The following is a 17,500-nucleotide window of genomic DNA, read 5'->3' as shown; positions in this document are numbered from 1 at the left end:
CACACTGAATTCATTTCCTTAGACAGAAACTGTAGACAATGAATCGAGCTGCATGTTTTACACTGAATTCATTTCCTTAGACAGAAACTGTAAACAATGAATCGAGCTGCATGTTTCACACTGAATTCATTTCCTTAGACAGAAACTGTAGACAATGAATCGAGCTGCATGTTTCACACTGAATTCATTTCCTTAGACAGAAACTGTAGACAATGAATCGAGCTGCATGTTTTACACTGGACTCATTTCCTTAGACAGAAACTGTGAACAATGAATCCAGCTGCATGTTTCACACTGAATTCATTTCCTTAGACAGAAACTGTAGACAATGAGTCCAGCTGCATGTTTCACACTGAATTCATTTCCTTAGACAGAAACTGTAGACAATGAATCTAGCTGCATGTTTTACACTGAATTAATTTCCTTAGACAGAAACTGTAGACAATGAATCCAGCTGCATGTTTCACACTGAATTCATTTCCTTAGACAGAAACTGTAGACAATGAATCTAGCTGCATGTTTCACACTGAATTCATTTCCTTAGACAGAAACTGTGGACAATGAATCCAGCTGCATGTTTCACACTGAATTCATTTCCTTAGACAGAAACTGTAGACAATGAGTCCAGCTGCATGTTTCACACTGAATTCATTTCCTTAGACAGAAACTGTAGACAATGAATCGAGCTGCATGTTTTACACTGGACTTATTTCCTTAGACAGAAACTGTAGACAATGAATCGAGCTGCATGTTTCACACTGAATTCATTTTCTTAGACAGAAACTGTAGACAATGAATCCAGCTGCATGTTTCACACTGAATTCATTTCCTTAGACAGAAACTGTAGACAATGAGTCCAGCTGCATGTTTCACACTGAATTCATTTCCTTAGACAGAAACTGTAGACAATGAATCTAGCTGCATGTTTTACACTGAATTCATTTCCTTAGACAGAAACTGTAGACAATAAATCGAGCTGCATGTTTCACACTGAATTAATTTCCTTAGACAGAAACTGTAGACAATGAATCGAGCTGCATGTTTCGCACTGAATTAATTTCCTTAGACAGAAACTGTAGACAATGAATCAAGCTGCATGTTTTACACTGAATTCATTTCCTTAGACAGAAGCTGTAGACAATGAATCAAGCTGCATGTTTCACACTGAATTCATTTCCTTAGACAGAAACTGTAGACAATGAATCGAGCTGCATGTTTCACACTGAATTCATTTCCTTAGACAGAAACTGTAGACAATGAATCGAGCTGCATGTTTCACACTGAATTCATTTCCTTAGACAGAAACTGTAGACAATGAATTGAGCTGCATGTTTCACACTGAATTCATTTCCTTAGACAGAAACTGTAGACAATGAATCCTGCTGCATGTTTCACACTGAATTCATTTCCTTAGAAACTGTAGACAATGAATCCAGCTGCATGTTTCACACTGAATTCATTTCCTTAGACAGAAACTGTAGACAATGAATCGAGCTGCATGTTTTACACTGAATTCATTTCCTTAGACAGAAACTGTAGACAATGAATCCAGCTGCATGGTTTACACTGAATTCATTTCCTTAGACAGAAACTGTAGACAATGAATCGAGCTGCATGTTTTACACTGAATTCATTTCCTTAGACAGAAGCTGTACACAATGAGTCCAGCTGCATGGTTTACACAGGACTCATTTCCTTAGACAGAGACTGTGACCTTTGCTCACCCTGATCAGTACATTAAGACGCACTTAGTATTTCTTCTCAGGAAGAAGAAGGAGAAAAGCATCACCTAAAACGGGAGCGATACTTCTGATACATTTCATAAAACTGCGGTTATATGAAGTGTATTACTCTTCACTTTCTTTTGTTTTTGTCTTTGTAACATCATAAATAGCTCCATGGGAGTCCAATCGGTGATCCCACAACTGTCTGTTGAATGGACTTTCATTTATGATTTGTCTCTTAAACTCCTTTTTTTATTTCCAGATTCACTTACTTCCATATTAACAACCATTTGTCCAAGTGTATCACTTATTTGTCATGTCCAGGTGCACCTTTTACCTAGTATTTTGTCACAAACACCTGTCATGTGTGTGACGTCTGCAACCATGAATCCCTCTAACTCTTAAAGATGCAGATTATATGTGCCTCTTTTCCTGAGGTGCAGAAATCCTGAGGGTTCTTTTTTACAAGTAGATGGTGGGATGGAGGGGGCACAAAGCTCAAAAAGACACTTGTTTTAAAATGCTCATCATTTTTCTTGTAGTGGGTTGCATTACTGAGACTGACTGCTCTGACAGGGGTCTGCGTTTCACATATATCTTTACAGGTCATGCCCTGCTTGGCATCCTTTGCAGCTGCATGGCACTCCATCATGTAACTTTTGCTATTCAGTTATTTTTTCTTCATGCTGTTTTTCCTCTGATGAATACTGTAGGTAACCATATTTCTTATTCTTTCTATTACTTTAGTATTTGTAACAAAGGTGCATTAGTCCATATTACAGTGTACAACAGTAGCATGTTAAATGATGCTTAATGAATTTAAAAGGTTTTCATATTCTTTTATAAACTTGAGCATTATAATCAAGGTCTTCCAAATGCTTAAGGCTAGTATTAGATGCCTCTGTACCCTTCACTTCAATCTAATGGAATTTCTCTCATATAGACAGCGATACAAATTTTAAAAAGCTTACCAGCATCATATTGCAGTCGGCGTTCATAGTGGCCCTTAATGTCACTGTAATTTTCATACTTAACCTCACACTGCAGTCATTTAAATTATAGTCAGCAGATAACACAAAAAGTGACCAAGATACAAAGATTACTTTATTCATTTCAGTCTTGTCTACTTTCATTTGTATAGTTCATTGTTAACATATTCTTTATTTTAATGATTATCTCATGAACAGCAATTTCGTGGTACAGAGTTTAATGCCATTGCATCATAGAAATGTGTGTCTTTTGTGTGTGTGTGTGTGTGTGTGTGTGTGTGTGTGTGTGTGTGTGTGTGTGTGTGTGTGCGAGTGTGTGTGTGCGTGCATGCTTGTGAGTGTGCGCGCCAGCATGTGTGTGTGTGTGTGTGTGTGTGTGTGTGTGTGTGTGTGTGTGTGTGTATGTGTGTGTCTGTGTGTGTGTATGTGTGTGTGTGTGTGCTTGTGAGTGCGCGCGCCAGCGTATGTGTGTGTGTGTGTTTGTATGTGTCTCCTGCAATAAAATGGGACCTCATCCAGGATTAGTTTCAATGCTATTGTATTCATTGATTCTGGTTCTCTTGTTAAATTTAATTTGATAAATTGAGTAACAAAGAGTAAGTTAATAAATGAATGAAAGTATAAGTAAATAGATGAATTTTTGTTCATTTACTTAAAAACTTTTTAGCTTAATCCAATGTGCCCATTGCCACATTATAACAACCAATGAGAAAACAACAAAGCACTGAACTGCTATAACTTAGTCATCATTAATCATATGGGAAGAGAATCACAGAGCACAGAGATAAGTGCTGTAGTAATAATGCGTGTAATTAGTATAAATGTACTGTTAATGTGTGCAATTATTATAAATGCTGTAGTATTAATGTATATAATTAGTATAAAAGCTGTAGTATTAATGTGTGTAATTAGTATAAATGCTGTAGTATTAATGCGTGTAATGAATGCAAGTGTTGCAGTATTAATGTGTGCAATTAGTATAAATGCTGTAGTATTAATATGTGTAATTAGTACAAGTGTATTAATGTGTGTAATTAGTATAAATGTTGTAGTATTAATGTTTGTAATTAGTATGTGTTGTAGTATTAATGTGTGTAATTGGTATAACTGCTGTAGTATTAATGTGTGTAATAGTATAAATGCTGTAGTATTAATGTGTTTAATTAGTATAAGTGCTGCAGTGTTAATGCGTGTAATTGGTATTTTTTTTCACAGCATTTTTCAGGTACTACAAAAGAATAATTCAGAATGAATATGTAAACTAACTCTCAGTTTCTACCCTTTTTCTATAAAAGCTGAAGAAACGCAATAATTACTCAGATGTTCAGGAAACCAAGGGATTATTTCAGATAAAGCTAAATGTTTCTTTAGAAATTGACTTACAATGAAAGGGATATCAACAACTATATTTTGTTTTAATTCCAAATGAATTCTTGACTACTGAATATTGTTTTTTTGGAAAGTTGTACTATTAAGTGGCTTCCTGGCTGACTATTTAAATAATTTATTTTTTAATTGACCTTATTAAGCTAGATCTTTTTTGCGGCAGTGACAAACCAGCCATGATGTAGTATTCACTACTGTACTGGTTTGCATGGTTTCCCAAGGTGTAATTATTGATTTCAAAAACACATTGGATCCAACTAATTTTGCAGAATAGTCACTGATGTTATCATATAACATGTTTCATACTGTGTATATGACAACTCCAGCCAGTCTGTTATGCTTTCTTCTGTAACTATGTATAAAATGGCTTCCCCTTTGATTCAAACACATCTGCCACAATCACAGTGAGGTTGTCATTGGCATGACTTGTAGCATAAATCAGTCCAAAGGTAATTTTCAATTAAATAGCTGGAATTTTGCCACCCAAACTGCTACTAATTAAAACATGCTTCCAGAAATAGCAGGCTTGGTAGAGAGAGAGAGAGAGCGAGAGAGAGAGAGTTTCCTATAATTACAGACAAGAATAACATGAAGGAAGGTAGCAACCAAGTAGCATGTGCACTCCTAACAATGTGCGAACATGTTCTACATAGTGATGGTATGAGAATGGCAAGAAACCACAGGAAATGGCCTCCAGTAATGTTTACATCTGTTTAATTACTTAAAAATAAGGTGGACATGAATGTATAGAAAAGGACACGGGAGAAGTGGAGAGGGGAAGGAAAGGTGTCCTTTTTTGAGTGACAGGAATGCATTTTTCTTCAGATAAGGAAAGATGGGGAAGGATATAAATGCAAGGCAGGGGACAAAACAAGGGTATAGGGTTGGAAACAGGGTCGTACAAACAAACATAAATCACAGACAAAGACTAACAGTGGAGGTGCTAGCTTGTGAGAGAGATGTCAGTGGTAATAGATAGGACTGGATACTGCAGACAAACAATGACAAATATTACTTTATTTTTTTCTATTAATGTATGAGTGCCTATATTGTCTCAATTGTGATTTAATAAATAAGTTAAAAAAAGAAAAAAAAAACAACATGAAAGGTAGGTGATACAATGAAAGGAAACACCATGATGGGGGATAGGGTAGGTATAACATTGATGTTTCCACATTGCCTGGGCCAGGCCTATGGATAGGTCAGTTACTGCCCTCACCAACATCCTTACTAGGCCCTAGTTGAGGTGTTGAAGGCAGAGCTAGGTGGCTGTATGACTTTTAAAGCTGCATGAAGACCCTCTCTAGGCAGCCAATGCAGGATTCCACCAAGTCTCATACGACATCCACCAGTTTAGACTGTGTAACAAACTGTGAAACCATGACAGAGCCATGGAGATAACAACAGCCAGAGGCCACAAATGATGCTACCATCCTACTCCCTGCCACACTTCGTGGAGAGGCAGATGAGGAGCCATGCTTTATGATATGACAAAGCCACTCCTGATAGCCGAATGTGGATCTGTGTCATTCTAGTGACACAGCAGTGGCATCTGCTGCAGAAAAACAATAATTTACAAAAAAAATCACCAAATCAAATATAGAACAAAGGTCTAGTGAAGAAAGAGGAAGAGAAAGAGAAAGACAAAAAAAAAAGATGATGACATTATTATTTATTTTCACCCATGTCCTGTCACCCACTGTGGTGGTGCTGCGGTAGTGTTGTCGCCTCACAGTAAGATGCTGTCCGGTTCGATTCTCAGCTAGACCGTTTTCTGCGTGGAGACATGTGTGAATGGGCGTACCTTCGTTGAAGGTTGTGCATCAGGGCTGGTAACTTGGCACGTAAAAATCAACTACCAATCATTAGCGGACCGGAGTTCCGCTGTGGCGACCCCTAACTGGGAAAAGCCGAAAGACACAACAACAACCCATGTCCTGTCAGATTGCTGCACACAGTTCTAGTACAGATGCAGTATATATGTTGCAGTGTAACCTCAGATAGTTTTGCCCCACTGCATTACCCACTATCATTGTAGTAGGATGTGTAGGTGGGTGTGCAGTCTCAGTGTCCTCACTGCTACAACTGGATGTGAAGATTCAGAGAATATACTCATGGTATAGGACTATTTTTTGGCAGATGTCCTGAACAGTGTGTGACTAGGGACCATGTCGACTATACATTGAAGTGGTATGGAGCATGCCACATGATACTGGAGTAGTAAGATAAACTGTAGTACATCAGGTGAAAGTGTGATTAACAACAACAAACATTGTAATGAAGCATGAACAATATGATGCTACTGGGCCCACACCTGCCTCCCAACAAGGGGTCCTGACACAGTCATCTCCCAACATATGAGATCCCAGCAATATGATGCCACTGGGCCCACATCTGATGCCCAACAAGGGGTCCTGACACAATCATCCCCCAACATATGAGATCCCAGCAATATGATGCCACTGGGCCCACACCTGCTGCCTAACAAGGGGTCCTGACACAATCATCCCCCAGCATATGAGATCCCAGCAATATGATGCCAATGGCCCACACCTGCCACCCAACAAGGGGTCCTGACACAATCATTTCCCAACATATGAGATCCCACCTAAACCACATCCTCCTTTAGGGATTACCTGGTACACCCACCCAAAAATGTTCCATTTTCCCCTAAAATGACTGCTCACCTCTCCCCCACACAAATATACCCTGAATTTGTCAATATGTGTAGGTTATGGATGTAACAACTAACCTGCATGAACATGAGTAAGAAATACACTACAGTAGGAGAGATGTATTTATCTCAGTATGAAAAATATTTCTATAATCTTTTAGCATATGTGTTCTGCATACAGGTATGCAAAGCAAAATGCAAATAGTTACAATAGGTTTGTCTTACCTTCTAAACAAATGAGATGTTATAATGCAATTATATCAAGAACAAAGTATGACGTCTGTCAATCTTAAGATTACATACTATAACTTGCCGTAATACCTGTGAAAGCTATTGCAGTAGTAACAGGTAAGTTGCAGCATTGTAACAAGTATAACAGAACGCATGAACAAATAAATTCATATGCATTCTTCCAGGATATACATATATGCAGCAATAATATTATGGAATGCTCCATAACATGTCAAGAAAGCATCCCCACCCATTCACACCAAGAGCTTCTCCATTACCCAGTATAGTGGAAACAGTTTTCCAGTATCTCTGCCTGAGCTGCAGAGCAGTAAAAATACACAGAACTCCTACTAATAACAAGGCACTTACAGACTTTCATACTTACAATACAGCTCAGGGCCTTTGCTCCCACCTTATCTTCTTACTGCCATAGAAAGTCAGGATGGCACCTCCCCATGTCACTGCAATGGTGCCAGCACTGCTCACAAGAGTGGAGTTGCCTATGGCATCAGGTACTGCCCTGGCAAGGTTGTGCCATGTATCCAGTTTATACAGTTTATAGTGGTAACCCTCAGAGGAATCCCCAGTCAGGCACACCTGATGATCTCTCTACAGCAGAAAAAAATATTTTACTTCTCTTAGGGCATCACCAGAGAGCCCCTCTAACATCATTGCCCTTGGAAGCCATGGCCATTCATCCAGTCACATTCCAGATTACTAAGGCAGCCCTCTAATGGTCACCACATTGATTGTGATGGTGCATATGGTGCAGCATCAGAGATGTAGTTAATTCAACCAGCCATGCTGGCACCATTTGTTATCATGGATATAGATGACATGGCAGATGGTGTTAGGGCATGAACAACCACAAGGACAATGCATAAGGAGGACAGCTGAGACAGCAGCTTTGCTCTCCGCCACCCATGTTGGCAGAAACATGATATATTTTGCACATTGCCATAAAGCTCATTAACCCACCAACACATGCTTACTGATCTCTCCAGATGTTCCCTAAAGTTTAGATAGTTGCATTGGTTACTAGTGCGATATAATCCATGTGAGATTCAGACATAATGATTTGATTTTGCTTTATTTGCATAATGGCCACAGTAGAAGTTTTGAAATTGGGTGATATCAGTGCCTGTGCATAAAATGAATCTCATCACATTACTGAGCATTATTTTATTTATTTTATTTATTTATTTATTTTATTTAACATTTGTTGACCGGGAATGTCCGACTAGGTTCCACAGATCCTGTTTTCAGTGGAGGCCCGGGGAGAAATGCTCCAGATGCATGTCTTTGGAATGTGGGAGGAAACCGGAGTACCCGGAGGAAACCCACGCGAGCACAGGGAGAACATGCAAACTCCACACAGAAGGCACCCCAGCCGAGAATCGACCCAGAAAACCTCTTGCTGTGAGGCGACAACGTTAACCGCTGCACAACTGCGCCGCCCATTGCTACAGAGAACTAAGATCAGCATTGTAGTGAAGTTGGTAAAAGGATATCTATGAACAGGAGATGTCTCTAAAGGCTGAGGTTATTGTAAATTGTATTGTAATCACTTGCTACCGCTATACTTTTCTGGTAATTCATCATATTCCTGAAACTGTGCTATGATATTATTTTTTTATGTCACATATTTACAAGGGATTGCAATATTGCCAATGTACTGGGGAGTATTAGCCTGACAGAGGGTATACTGTAATGGAAGGGTAAATGGGGGATATGAGGTTCCATGCTAAATTCCACATAATATGTGCATATTCTACTTCTTGTTACAATGCAGTCATACCTGCAGGTCAAGGAATGAGTACTCAGCTAACAGGACAGCATTGTGAAGTGTTATACAGGATGGCAATTGCAATAGAAGCTGCCACAGTCCTGCTTGTGTAATACTGGGACATAATGAAGGCAAGGAGCAGGCAACACCAAGAACAGAGAACCAACATTTATTGAAAACCTTTGCACTTTCGTCAGATTATATCCACTGACTTCTTCAGAGGTATTAAAACCAACAAACATCACTTCACCTTTTAAATATCCCTCCAAAACAGTCATGTGACATAATTAATTAACAATTAAAGGAAAATCCACCTAAAAATATATGTATATACAAAAATACAATGCATATAAAAGCACTACATAAAACAATGTATGAATAAAACAGTTAATAAATGTAATAAATGTGGTTAATAAATATTATTAATAAAAATATTCACCTGCAGTTTAAAGATTTACATATAAGATCAAAGTTTTAAAACACTGCTAACAGAAACACATTCATTCAGTCCAGGATAAACACAAGCATTTAATTTTAATTGCCATCTCTGTTCCTGGTGTTGCTTGCTCCTTGCCTCCATTGTGGTTCTTGGTTTGTGGAGATGTCTAATGGTACCGCTGTTACAGGAATTGGGGCTAGCACATTGGGTTTGGATGAACTGGATGCCTTGACTACACAGGTTGGACTGTTGACTAATTTGGTTCAGCAATTAACCCAGCAGGGCTCTGGTTTGGCAATGCGTGTAAACTCTCAAAATGTTTCCATCCCTCCAGGTCAGGCTCAAGTTGCTGATCCTAACAACACCCATAGAGCAAATGTAAACTGGAATGGTCATGATTTTACAGTGACCCCTGAAACATTGAGACCAAGGCCAAATGAACAACTTTTTAAGCATGGATCCAGCAAGATATTGTTTTTCAAAAAGATGCTCCTAGGACTAATTACACTATGAATGAGTCTATGGATTTATTAAAGGACAAGTTGTTTAAAATAAGACAATTACAAGTGCAGAACAGTTATTTTATTGAGTCTATCAAAGTACGGAGAGTACCGAAGGGTCTCCATCACTGGAAATTCCCTAATGGTTTGCACATTAATTCTCCTCTGCATAAAAAACTGATAGACTTGTTCGATCGACAAGGATGCAAATTGTTAGAGGTTCTTATTAAGCTTAATCAAGTGACAATAGATCACTTGATACAGGAAGCTGGTGATTTGGAGAAAACCATCCGGAATGACTTACTGTTTGAACAGATTCAGAATACTTTCAATAACATCTTTTCCACCATTGGCAGAACTATCATTGACATTCAAGTGAGGAAAGTTAAAAAATTTGAATGGGATCGCAAGGAATACAGTGATGGTATAGCCTATCTTACCCCTCCCACTCACTTGGTACATTCTAACACAGCCCCTTTGGATACGGAGCATGTGGTTGATGACACTGAGTAGTCTGGGCCGGCTCCTTTAGGCCCCAATCCTCTCTGACATTCGAAGAGAATATGCAACCACCAGAATTACAACCAAATGACTGGGAGGAGTGAGAGTAACTGGAATGGCAGTTATCCACGCCAACCGTGGAGGAACAGGAATCGGAATTAGCCTCCTTGCTTGATAATGTGAATGAGGAACTGGACATGGCTTTTTTGGGTGATTGTACACTGAAAACTATCACAAACTCAAAAGGTGACTTTGTTATTTACAATTATTCTAGTGAAAATGTTGACATTGCTTTGGCAGACTTGTTATGTAAAGGGTTTAACTATGTTCCTACTACCCACACAAAAATTCAGCATTTTATTGTTGACTTAAAACTATTTTTGCATAAAGTCAACTTTCAATTGTTATTTAGAGAGAAGTTTTTGACTGACTTTCATGACATTTTGAAAAAGAGCAGTGTATTCAACCTCCCATTGGCTTTACCTTTGCTCATATCTGAAAAGCTTTGTGATTTTGAATTCAGGGCCTATTTAAACAAGGTTGACCAACATGTTTGTAATAACTTATCAGGCCCAGAAAATTAGCTTTTGATTAACTTGTCTTCAAATAGATCTATTCGGATTATGAAACCCGATAAAGGGGGGGGGGGTTGTATCAATGAATGTGGAGGATTATTTGAACAAAATGTTTCACTTCTTATGTGACAACAGTTTTTATGAAGAAGTTTCACTTAACATGATTAATATTGCACATTCTAGAATTAATTGGTCATTGCAGGATATACTGGATCAAGAACAAATTGATTTTGCTACATGGTCCTTATTAAATGTTAAATTTCCTTTCATACCCTCTATATTTGGCCTACCTAAAACCCACAAAGATTTGAGAGATCCACCTCTTAGGCCTATTGTTAATGCCTCCAGATCAAACACATTAATTGGCCAGGTATGTGGATTGTAAACTGAAAAATGTTATGGAACGGTATCAACACATTTGTAGGGATTCTTGAGACTTTTTAAGTAAGGTATCCAAGGTCATATATGATGAGAAGTTGATGTTGTAAACTTGTTCAGTGTTATTCCTCATGACATTGGCTTAAATTGGTTTCATGAGATTCTGGTAGAGTTGGGTACATTGTCAAACAATGACATTAACACCTTGGATACACTGATGGAGCTTGTTTTAAAAAACAATTTTGTGTATATAGAGGGACATTACTTTTTGCAGAAACAAGGTGTTGCAATGGGGGCATGTGCCCCCATTTTTGCAAATATGGTAATGCTATTCTGGGAAAGGAAATTTGTTCTTGATTTTTTTGGGGCCTTCTCCACCTTGGTCTTTATATTTGAGGTTTCTGGATGATGTCATCATACTTTGGAAAGAACCTGAGGACCAATTATGTAGATTAATTGAATATTTGAACCAAAAGACCCCCTTTCTTACTTTTACTGTTACTTGGAGTAAAACTGACATAAATTATTTGGATGTTAATCTTTCCAAGGATAAAGGTAATAAAAGGTTTGTTAGTGAGATATACAGGAAACCCACTTTTTCTAATGGGCACCTGCATTTTGATAGTTGTCACCCTATACATCAGAAGAAAGGCATTGTTAAGGCACAATTTGTACGCCTTTCTAGAATGACTTCTGTTGATGCAATTTACGTAAGGGGAACCAAAGTTCTTACTGATATGTTTTTTATCCACGAGTTATCCCAGGACTTTGGTTGAGGCTATTTGTTCTGAATTACAATGAAAAGAAGGTCTGGTTTCTAGCTCCCCCTTCTTTCAGATTCAGCTGAAGTGACAAATATTTCTGTCTTGGAGACTGTTTCTGACTCTAACACTGATTATAACATTTCCTTTATTACTACTTATACCCCTGAATGTGCCTAAATATGCAAAATTTTGAACACATACTGGCACACACTTGTTCATGATGAATTTAAGGAAATTTATAATAAAGGCATCAGAGTGGTGTACTGGAGGGGTAGATGTTTTAAAGAAATATTGGAAAATGTTGTGGATGTAGAAAAGATGGGCTCTACAAGAAATAAAGGCACTCATAGATGTGGCTCGTGTAATTACTGTAAATACCTCATTGAATTGGATAGGGTGTATGTAAATGGGACCTGTATTTGAGTCTCCTTTTATTGTAATTGCAACACAGAGGGCATAGTGTATCTTGCCCTTTGTAAATGTTGTAGTTGTTTTTGCATTGGGAAGACACAAAGAAAACTGAAAGAATGTATATACGAGCACACTTTAGATATCAGGAAGAGAAACCATAAGAATGCTTTATCCAAACATATTGGTGAGAATCCTGGTCATGAGTTTGGTTTTATTGGCATTAACAATGTGGTTAGAAATGTGAGGGGGGGGGGACCTTGGAAAGACTTTTTAGAACTTCAAGAACTTAGATGGCAATTAAAATTAAATGCTTGTGTTTATCCTGGACTGAATGAATGTGTTTCTATTAGCAGTGTTTTAAACTTTGCTCTTATTATGTGTAAATGTTTAAACTGCAAGTGAATATTTTTATTTATAATATTTATTAACAACATTCATGAGTTCCGCGGTGGTGCAGCGGTAGCGTTGTTGCCTCACAGCAAGAGGTTCTCCCGTTCGATTCTCGGCTGGAGTCCAGGGAGTGCCTTCTGTGTGGAGTCTGCATGTCCTCTCCATGGTTGGGTGGGCATTCGAAAGACATGCTTAAATGGGCATGCCTTCATTGAAGGTTGAAAGTCGAGCTGGCACCTCGGCGTTCATGAAAATCTACTGCCAATCATTAGCGGACCGGAGTTCTGCTGTGGCGACCCCTAACCGAGAAAAGCCGAACGACAACACATTAACAACATTTATTAACTGTTTTATTCATACATTGTTTTATGTAGTGCTTTTATATAGATTGTATTTTTGTATATACATATATTTTTTAGGTGGATTTTCCTTTAATTGTTAATTAATTATGTCACATGAAGGTTTTTGGAGGAATATTTAAAAGGTGAAGTGATGTTTGTTGGTTTTAATACCTCGGAAGAAGTCTGTGGATATAATCTGATGAAAGCGCTAAGGTTTTCAATAAATTCTGGTTCTCTGTTCCTGGTGTTGCTTGCTCCTTGCCTTCATTATGGTGCTTGGTTTGTGGATGATGTCTAATGGTAGCCTTATATTTGGACATGAAAATATGTAATGTGCATATCACTACAGTACGCACAAGTGATATAACTACTACTTGCCATTGTGCTTGGAGTTTTGTATACATTGCTGTTAGTGAACTATGTCAGTTGTGTTTGCTGGTAAGGGTGGGGAGAGTGAACAGTGAAAAGGGTTGTGCTGTCCATGGCCTGAATAACATTTCATAGGTTCATAGGTAGGTACTAGGCTATTGGCCCTAGGGCTTATATAATCCTAGCCAAAAAGGTATCCTGGCTTTCTCCACTCAAGAAAATTATTTTGCTGTGCCCCTGTCGAGCAGAGCCACAGAGGTGATCCCTGGGGTGAATTTCCTATTTCTCATCCAATCATCAAGATTTTTCTTGAAGAGTGCTAATGAGGAGCTTTGTTTGATATAGATAGGTAGTTTGTTCCAAAGTATGGGAAGTCTCTGAAACAGGAATCTATCCCTCCAGTAAGTTCTGTTTATTGTGGTGACAAAGTTTAGGTCTCTAGAGTGTGTAGCTCAGAGGGATTGGGATTTCTTTAAGTGGAGCATGTTTACCAGCTCTGGGTTTGACATAGCTTTATATGTTAGGCAGAGATCGCCTCTGAGCAGACGATATGCGATGGAGTAAAGCTGGAGTTTTTTTAGATGGCCTGTGTAGGGCATCTGTTTGAGGCCAGTGATCCCCTTTGTGAGGTATTTCTGCAGCCTTTCCAGTTGTTGTAGATATCTTGTGAGGTACATCCCAAAAGGGGTGTTGTACCCTATAATGGGTCTAATGAGTGATGAATAAAAGGGAAAAATGACCTCTTTTTTCCTGGATGAGAAACCTTATGTGATGAGGTGTGCCAAGTACAAGGATTTCCTGACTACTGTGGTAATGTGATTATCAAAGGAGAGACTACTGTCCACCTGTGTCCCAAGGTCTCTTATCACACTTTTGGTGTTAAGTAGACTACCACCTATGTGGTAGCTCATGGGTACAGAATTGTTACCAAAAGGGATGACAATACATTTTTTCACACTGAGCTTGAGGCCATGGCTTTGACACCAGACATCTGTCTCAGTGAGGCCCTTTTGTAGGATGTTCACATCATTAGGAGTTTCAATTATGGCTCCTACTTTGCAGTCATCTGTGAACTTCATTAGCCAAAGTCTTTCTGTGTTAGCCTGTACTTCAGAAAAGTAGATACCAAACAGGAGAGGACCCAGGACTGAACCCTGTGGTACTCCACTTGTCACTGGTCTGAAGTTGGATTTGGAGTATGCCACTTTCACAGTGTGGGTTCTGTCAGTAAGCCAGTTGGCAACCCATCTTGTAACATAGGGATTTATACCTAGTTTAGTGAGTTTATCTATAATTCCAGAGTGGGGGATGGTGTCAAAAGCCTTGGCGAGATCTAGATAGGCTGTGTGAACCACCTTACCCTCAACTACGGCTTTGGTGACTGCTTCAAAGAAGTCTGTCAGGTTTAGGAGACATGCTCTGCCTTTTACAAACCCAAACTGGGCAGGGTCCAGAGTTTGGAGGTTACCAATGTCTTTGTTTATAAGTTCCATGATTATACATTCCATGGCCTTGCAGACCAGCTTCGTTAGGCTAATGGGCGGTAGTTCCCAGGGTCTGTGGTGGGTCCTCCTTTGTGGAGTGGGATAACTGTTGCTGTGCACCATTCAGTGGGCACAAAGCCTGAGGTGAAGCTATGATTGAACATGGTTCTTAGGTGGGGTGCCAGATCATTCTGTAGTTCATGTAGAATGCAGCCTCGGATGTTGTCAGGTCCGTCCCATGGAGACTGTGTTCTTGGCTTTGGAGAGTGTGGTTTTTACCTGTGCAGCCATGATAACAGGAACTTTGCATTTTTCCGGTATAGAGATGAGCCCTTTAGGGGGTGAGAGGGAGGTAAAGTTTGCACTGAACCTATCTGCCAGGATGTTGGCAATATCAGTTGGTTCTGTATATTTAGTGCCATTGTGCTGTAACTCAGAGCAGATCTGAGTTTTGCCATTGAGATTCTTGACATAGTTATAGAATGCTTTGTGGTTGTGTTTAGAATCAGTGGCAATTTTGTTTTCATAACTAGCTTTGGAGGATTTTATGAGGGATGTCATCTTCTTATGAGGCTGACCAGGGAGTTCCTCCAATCAAGGGATTTTTACTCTTTTTTGCAGCAGTTTCTTTCTTCTGTTGTAGAGTTTGTTTATGGCATGGGACCACCTAATTGGCTTCCTTTTTTTTGGAGGATAGCATCTTGGTTCTGTTAGGGATAGCACGATCCATGCACTCGTATATGTGCTTATAAAGTGAATTTGTGTAGGATTCAGCAGTCATACTTCTATTGTCTTTCTGCATGGGTGTCGTGAAGTTTGCCACTTCTGTCTTAAGAAGCATAAAGTTGGCTTTGGAGACATTTTTTACGGTAGTTTCCCTAATTGGGGGGAGGGGGGTGTGGATGTCTAGGGTGATTAGCTTGTGATCGGATATGACCAATGAGGAATTGACCTCTGGTGTGGAACACCGATCACCCATGTTGGTAATGAACAGGTCTAGGATATTGCTGCCCCTGGTGGTGGTGTGGATAAGCTGATCCAAAGCATTGGAATTTATCATCAGCTGAGTCGTAGTTTAAGAAGGCATTGTATGTCAAGCCTGTACTTTTTAAATTGCTATTTTGGGAGATGTCAGTGGGAGTGATATTTGTAAGGTTTTTGGAGCTCATGATGGGGGTGAGACTAGTAATGATTTGGGAGATCACTGTGAGGGTGAGAGCAGTAATGTTTTTGGAGATCATGGTGGGGGTGAAAGTAGTAAATATTTTGGGAGATTGCGGTGGGGGTAACAGTAGTAATGTTTTGGGAGTTCACGGTGGGGCTGAGAGTAGTAATGTTTTGGAGATCATGTTGGGGGTGAGAGTAGTAATGTTTTGGGAGATCGTGGCTGGGTGAAAGTAGTAAATATTTTGGGAGATTGCGGTGGGGGTAACAGTAGTAATGTTTTGGGAGTTCACGGTGGGGCTGAGAGTAGTAATGTTTTTGGAGATCATGTTGGGGGTGAGAGTAGTAATGTTTTGGGAGATCGTGGCTGGGTGAAAGTAGTAAATATTTTGGGAGATTGTGGTGGGGGTAACAGTAGTAATGTTTTGGGAGTTCACGGTGGGGGTGAAAGTAGTAATATTTTGGGAGATCGCAATGGGGGTGAGAGTTGTAAGGTTTTGAGAGTTTGCGGTGGGAGTGAGAGAACTAATGTTTTGGGAGTTTGCTGTGGGGGTAAGAGTACTAATGTTTTGAGAGATTATGGTGGGGGTGAGAGTAGTAAGGTTTACAGATGTACCTACATATGGAAGGTGTCTGTGTAAGCAGTCTAAAGCAACTCTATAAACAGCCTGCAGGATGGCCTGCTGCAGACCCATGCTGAACTGAGGGATGCATTCACATATCATCTGATGTCCTACCAGCGTGAATGGGAAGATTGCCTACATACTGTCAACCACATAGCTGTGGTGCATTGTACTGGCAGGGATGTTAAGAAGTAGTTGTACTCAGATCCAGTTGTAAGTCTCCTCCACATACTCTGGATATTCGGTATGCGAGTAAACACTGCTGAAATTCTCCTAAGAATCCACAGAGTCCTTACTTTGGACTATGTGGCCTATGCTCATACAGATGCCAGGTGCAGTCTCACATACAGGTATGCATTTGCCTTGTGTTATCCTCCAGGGTACTTAGCCAACCCTGCACCACATCTATAACACACCTGGATAGTACACACATCATTAATCCGTAAGGATTGCAGGTTCACACTTGGATAGGATATCTACCCTTATATATTTCAGTGGCACATGGGTCTTGAAACCTCTGCTCTGTTGATTATGCAACTGTGCAAGGGTATGCTAGGTAAAACTGTACCACATCTCAAAGGAGTAATTCTTTTCAGTTTTAGGTTATCATGACATATCATGAGAAGCAGAGAAATTACTAGATTTCCCACACAGAGAATAAGATCCTGCTTCAATCCCTCTGTCTGTATACTCTGTAGATGGTTCATTAGTAGAGATCTGACTAGGCCTACTATAATCATGCCTGGTGTGAGGCAGAAACTGACATAAGCG

General features: G+C 39.5%; 1 protein-coding gene across 1 annotated transcript in view; it reads left to right on the top strand.

Annotated features, from left to right (window-relative positions):
• OPRL1 (opioid related nociceptin receptor 1) overlaps positions 1-17,500 on the top strand; it is a 270,929-nt gene that overhangs the window by 59,372 nt on the left and 194,057 nt on the right. The gene's annotated exons all lie outside the window — the stretch shown is intronic.

This window comes from Protopterus annectens, chromosome 12.part0 (assembly GCF_019279795.1).
Source record: "Protopterus annectens isolate FY-2018-M chromosome 12.part0, PAN1.0, whole genome shotgun sequence".
NCBI lineage: Eukaryota > Metazoa > Chordata > Ceratodontiformes > Protopteridae > Protopterus > Protopterus annectens.
The sequence above is the reverse complement of the archived record's forward strand: the minus strand, read 5'-3'. Positions and strand labels throughout refer to the sequence as shown.